Consider the following 7,168-nt stretch of genomic DNA (forward strand, 5'->3'; position numbering starts at 1 on the left):
CACAGCTGTGTTGAGATGAAAGGTCACAGGAGACCCTAGTCGGTAGTTCAAAGGGGCACATCAGTCTTCTTTGAGCAGCAGAACTGAAAAGAGAGGAAAAGGCAGCAGGACATCCATCTGTTCTTTAGCTGTAGTTAAGGAAATTTTGTCATGGAAGTAATTGCCTTAAATAATTGTCAACATATTAATTAATGTATTCCTTCACATGTTAAACATATTATTAAATATATCACCCTTATTTGCTAATTGCTTATCAGAAGGTAAAAATTATGACTTCTGCATTGCATCCTTCAGTTTAACAAACCCTATAATTTTCTTAGTAACAGGCATAATTAGTGAAGCTTGGTTTTATCTTGTCCTACAGTAAGACCAAATTAATCACATTGGGCAATGTAACTCCTTGAGGATAATCTTTATATACTTTTTTGAAAATAAAAGCAGTGTAGGTCTTTTGTGTCTTTTGGGTTACCCCCATGTGTGAGAAACCTCAGATCAATATGGTCTGGAATATTAAATATGCTATGCACAAGAGACATTACCAGACATTATGCTAACTGAATAAAGCACATTCAACTTCCAATACATTTCTAACAAAAAATTACTAACAGCCACTTCCAGTTGCATATTAATTAATTATAACATATTAATTCTACTTAAATATGTCAGGAAAGGAAAGCAACAATTGAGAATGTGCAGGAAAAGATGCTGTTTTACAAGGCTACTTTCCAGGGTTAGTTGAGACACTGGTGAGGCATATTCGCTGTATGAGGTCTCTTCTAGATGAGATTGCTGTCACCTAGAAAGAAAGATAGCATGTCCCTGCTTCTGGTGTGATTCTTAAGTATGCCTAATGCCTTATTAAATATTCCTATTTGAATATAATTGTGAAAACTATTCCCACCTCAGATACTTCTGTGGCCCTTATATTTAGTGGGGCGATCTGCAGGTGAAAAGGAGATGAGCTCCAAACACTCATACAGCAGGCTTCAAATTATTTAAGCATTACACCAAAAGTATCACGTGAGAGCAGTCCTCACAACATAACCTCCAGAAAGAAGGTTGTTTGCTTAATTAGGACCTACATGGATGCTACAAGCTGAAGGATGCAATTAACTTGTCTAGCTTCTCTCAACCTGCATAATTTATTTCTTTCATATTAAAATGTCTTGTGCATCTCATCTAGTGGCAGACAAAAGTAGAATCATAGAATCATTTAGATTGGAAAAGATCTTTAAGATCATCAAATAAAACCAATGCTGCCAAGTCCACTATAAATCCATGTCCCTAAGTGCCACATCTCCACGTTCTTTGAAATAGCTCCAGGGATGTCAATTCCACTACTTCCCTGGGCAGCCTGTTATAGTGCCTGACAATGCTTTCCATGAAGAATTTTTTCCTAATATCCAGTCTAAACATCCCCTTGTGCAACTTGAGGATATTTCCTCTTGTCCTATCATTTGTTACTTGGGACAAGAGACCGACTGCCACCTTGCAACAATTTCCTTCACAGAGAGCAATAAGGTCCCCTCCGAGTCTCCTTTTCTCCAGGCTAGATTCTCCGGGAGAATGCTACGGGAGATGGTGTCAAAGCTTTTACTGAAGTCCAAATAGACAGATCCGCAGCCTTTCCTTCATCCACTTAGAAGGTCACCTTGTCATAGAAGGAGATCAAGTTGGTCAAGCAGGACCTGCTTTCACAAACCCATGCTGGCTGGGCCTGATCCCCTGGTTGTCCGATAGATGCCACATGATAGCACTCAAAATTATCTTTTCTGTAACCTTCCCTAGCACACACATCAGATCTTGTTGATGGGTATCACATTTGCTAACCTCCAGTCACCTGGGACCTCTCCAGTTTGGCAGGACTGCTGATAAATGATGGAAAGTGGCTCAGTGAGTACTCCCATCAGCTTCCCCAGTACCATTGGGTGGATCCCATCCAGCCCCATAGACTCGTGTGTGTCTACATGGTGTAGCGGGTCTCTTGGATTATGGGGACTTTGTTCTTCTCCCCATTCCTGTCTTTGAGCCCAGGAAGAGTTCCAATCAAAACTCTCTGTTCAGCTAGGCTGGGCTTTTTCCCCACCATCTCAATTTTCAGCATATGAGGACAGCCTGCTCCTGTGCCTTTCAGATTTCCTTCTTGAAGAATGTCCAGCCTTCCAGGACTCTTTTGCCCCTGAGGAGTGTCTCCCAAGAGACTCTGCCAATCAGTTGCCTGAAGATGCCAAAGTCCGTCAAAATCTGCTTCTGTGCCCCTCTTTCAGAGGACTAAAGACTTACAATTCTCATTGAAATCAAGTGCTCAACACCTCACAAAATCAAGCCAGTGATGCCTCTGCTCTTACAGAACTTGTCTGGGACTTGTGCTGAGAAAGAAAAAAATTCTATGGCAATGGTAGAGAAAAAACTCTTATCAATACAAGTGGCAATTATCCAATTAAAAATATATGTTAGTGATATTTATGATATAAATAATATTCATTGAAAAAACCAACTCACAAGTATTTCAAAGAGCAATTATGTACCATTAAAGAGAATTAATGTGTTTGTACTGCTATCATGCAACATCAAGGATCCATTGCGCTGCATGATATATGTCTGCTGTGCAATATCTTGGACTACTGGTCCAAATTTGAAGATGGCTTGAGAAAAAGTTAACATTTTAATTATGAATAGAATTTATTCTGTTGTGTTTTTAGAGCAAGGGTAAGACATCAACTCATGATGAGACTTAAGACAAGCTATAGCAAAAGACCAAAACTTTAGAAGATTCAAAATGCAGCAGCACAACCTAGAGTCTGACAAAGTCCTGGTGCTGCTGCATTGAGAAGGCTGAACAAATTAGCAAAATTTAGAAAAGGTTAAAAATTCAAAAGCAAAATATCAATTTTAATTTCAAAACATGTAGTTTTCTTTTGAATGTTTACTTCATAGCAGAGACATACTTTGTCATTTAATATCGCATATGGCAATTAATGATTATATCTATGATTGGGTTTTTTTTAACGATTTATAGAAGTACGACACAGTAGCTAGTCTGAAGTGGATTTCCAAATGATACATCCTAGAGATAAAAGTAAAACCCTCCAGAAAACCAGAATGGAGTTTAAATTCACTGTGGGTGTGGGATCCCATAGTTCGCTGCACCAGATCTCAGATGGGCAGTTAAGGCTTTTGCAGGGAAGGAACACACACACATGCACATGGAGAAGAAAGCTCCTTATCCTGAGGGACATATCACTATCTCAAGGGCAAAATGCTGAACCAGAGGACCTCAGGAGACAAGGATGCACGATAGAATAGTTCCACTACCAGCTTATTCACCTCAGAGTCTTCTGAGGGAAAAGAGTGTCTTCTGGAAAGAATCAGAGCAAAACTTCCTCCCTCACCCAAGAGGATACCTATTAGCCCTTTTTGAAATTAAAACACCCTTTTTTTGGTCCCTGATGATAGGAAAACACAGCCAATGGTGGCAGAAGAGTCACTTTTCAGACTCCTTGGATTGCACTGACAAAGACAGGGAGGGCTGGGAAATTCTTGAGGCAAAATGTGAGCTGTTAGGTAGGGAGGATCAATGCTTCCGTGACAACATCACTGAAATGCTCCCACATCCAAGTACAAGCTCAGAGTAAGCTTCAGGATAAAGATAAAACACAGACTAATGCACAGCTGAGTATCAATCTCTGAGACAACAGTTAAGACCTACTAGGAAGTGGAAAAGATTGTGAATACACAGAGTGTACGCAGCTAAAATAAATTGAATCAGTTATGAGTTACACCAGGACCAAATGATCCCAACTGGCTGACTGGATTACTTTGAATTCTTCTTAGTGCAATCAGTTTTATCTCATCTCACAAAGTTTAAATTCCTGGGATAGTCCTCTCAGATGATTTTGGGTGGAGACAATCTTTACTCTGAGGCGTTCTGAAGTGTTGGCGGCTCTATTTTCAGTTCTTTGTGGGTCAGACAGAACACCTCGTGTATGGGCAAGTTAAATTTCAGATAGTTGATCTTCTCACCCTCAGGAATTTAAAACTTTCATAAAACTACATGTGAGTTACACCACAGTCACTTAATTGTTAAATTTCCCAAATGAGACAACATTGTAACAATAACAGGAGTCTTTCTGCTGGCCACATTGTATTCCCAAAAACCCTGAGAAATCTGATTATATTCAAAATTATGCATTTTAGTCATGTATTTTAAATATCTGAAGTGGTTTAAATATGTGGTTTGTACCTCTAAGTTAATCCAATTTAAATTAAGAAAACATAGCTATAAACATCTTCTGAATCACTATAATGTTGCCAATAAACAATGAATTCTGAACAAGCTTTGTAGTTAGTCATTTTGAAATTGCTTCATTCCTCACAGCATTACTTTAATATCCTGGGAAGACCACAGCCAGCAGAGTGTGTTCTCTTTCCATTCAAGCTGTGTGAAGATGGTTCCCAACCAAAGTTCCAGCAGTGGATATTTGCCTTTAGAAAGTAGAGTAATACTATCCAAGCAGAAGTGTGAGAGAAATGTTAATAAAATATTAAAATGAAAAATCCCCTGGTATAATTTTTCAGCCATGTTGTTTTATATTAAATTAAACTTTCATTTAATTCAACAATTAAAAAGTATACGAATTTATGGAAAATATGCTATCCTTAACATAGTGTGAGATACACCACACTGCAAATTTTACAACAGGTTAATTCAGCTCCAAAAAGTAGTGGGAGGTGTTATTGGCATTAACAATAGGGTACACAACGACACAATGAAAAATTAGGAGATGTGAGACATCTGCATTTGCTTTCTATGAGTACTGTGCTGGGTTTTTTAAAAATATATACTGCTATCATTTATATAAGAACAGAAGTAGATTTCAATTTTGTATGTTCTGTTTCTGGAAACAGAGTGCAAACAAAAAGTTTCCAAGCTGGATGACTGTTTTGAGGCAGGTATTTAGTTATCTTGATGCTGATGGACTCAAGGTCTTCTGTTTCCATTACTCAGAACTTCAGGCTCCTCATCAAAACAAGGATTTGTCCATTAGCCCAGTCTGAAAAGGTTGACTTGCTTTTTTATTTGTTTGTTTGTTTGTTTGTGCTCCTCCTTTGAAGTACTTTGATTCAGGAGTTCTGGGCCACCACGCACTGGTAGTTGTGTCTGGTTGATGGCTTGGTTTCATAAATGCACCTTGATGGTCTAATTGACGATGGCTCTGCTACACTACAGGGTATATAAAGCCATGAAATAGTGACTGCTCAATAGAGCCTTCAGTCTTTCAATGCCTCAGTTTAGATATAAAAGTGCATCTGAAAGTAATTTTAAAGCAGTCAGAGCCCTTCCATTTCATTCCATAACCATTAAAGGAATGTCCTTCTTGCTCCCTGCTGATGCCAGGACAACTCTATGCTACCAGTTGCACCTCTGGTGTCTTCACAGCCCTTAGGAACTTGTCAAGATGGATTTTTATCACTGAACAATTACAACAGGTTTTTTTCTTCCCAGAGGTCACCACTGAGACTAGGACAGTTGTTTTCATGTGACAGGAAGAAGACAAGCACAGTACCTCTTTGTTTCACCTCTTATTTGTTGAGGATGGGCCTATGGTGGAGACAGTGAGGACATCATCAGGTAGAGCTGCTGCTGGACGTTTAGTAGGCTGCTTCTGAGCAGTAAGAGCTGGATCCACAGCTACTGTGGCCACTAATAGAAGAGATTCTTTGGCCTCTCTGGCACTTTTTGAATGTGGATCCAAATTTGTGGTTATTTTAGATTTTTCAAGTCAAAACAGGCAAGACTTGCTGGATACTTTTTTTGAGTTGTGGGGAAGAATGTCTTTAAATCTGTTTAGCTCAAATGCTGCTATGATGTAGTGTGGGATTTGTCACTACTGCCTATAGGTAAAACAGTAATAAACATTAATAAAGGCTGTACACTTTGATCTAATCAAAAGCTCGATGTACAAATTGATGTACAAATATTTTCCAAGGGTGACAACATTTCCATACACCTCCAGGTGATTTCAGTGCTTCTAAAAAACACCCAGAGCTTGAAAAGTCATTAGTACAGTTAACTCCTCTCCCCACCAATCACCCTAGCCAATGGCTTGGCATTTACTGTGTCTGTCATGACTGTGCCTGTCTTCTTCCTGTCACATGAAAACAACTATCCTAGTCTCAGTGGTGACCTCTGGGAAGAAAAAAACCTGTTGTAATTGTTCAGTGATAAAAATCCATCTTGGCAAGTTCCTAAGGGCTGTGAAGACACCAGAGGTGCAACTGGTAGCATAGGATTGTCCTGGCATCAGCAAGGAGCAAGAAGGACATCCATGACCATTTAATGGTTATGGAATGAAATGAAAGGGCTCTGACTGCTTTAAAATTACTTTCAGATGCACTTTTATATCTGACATGACATTGGCCTTATCCTTTACTTTCAACTCTTGAAAGTACTTTAAAGACTAAAAGTCTCCTTGCAAAGCCAGTGGAGTATGACAGGAAGAACTTAGTAGCTTGACTTTTGTGGATTTTCTAGTAGAGTTTTATCTTCAATGATTTCTTTTCTTATTATAATTCTCCTCATTCTTCCCACCACTCCAAAATCAAGATTTCAGCTGAGAATGTGATGTGGGTGGCTGATTAAATAATCTGTTTTTATCAAGATTTTGATGATAAATCTTGAATCTTTGTATTTCAGGCATAAGAGAGGAACCCCCAAAAGACAGAAGAACATAAAGAAGAAAATGTATGTCTTAAAAGCATCAGTACAAAAATCATTCATCCACCAGCTCACTAATAGAAGTAATACTTCTATTATTATTCAGCAAGAATCAAAAATCCTGCTGTAAATCTGCAGACATTGCTCTGCATCTCTTAGCATGGATCAGAGAGGATACACATGCTATTTACAGGAATTAAGGATGAAAGGATCAGGTTTCACTTCCCTTTTATCCCTTAGTTATTTTTAAATGATTGCACATCTTAAATAGACTTGAACTGGTCTTAAACTATGTGCAAACTATCTCTGCAAATAATTTGCTCATTAAGCACAAGTGTATTTCCAAATGAGAAATAAATTTCTTCCTGAATATCAGTTATACTAAGAGTGTTGCTAAATAGTGGAAGTGTGTAAACATGGTCAAAGTGCCTACAAGCCAACAATGTAGAG

The sequence above is a fragment of the Corapipo altera genome, unplaced genomic scaffold (assembly GCF_003945725.1).
Source record: "Corapipo altera isolate COAL_440 unplaced genomic scaffold, ASM394572v1 44, whole genome shotgun sequence".
Classification (NCBI taxonomy): Eukaryota; Metazoa; Chordata; class Aves; order Passeriformes; family Pipridae; genus Corapipo; species Corapipo altera.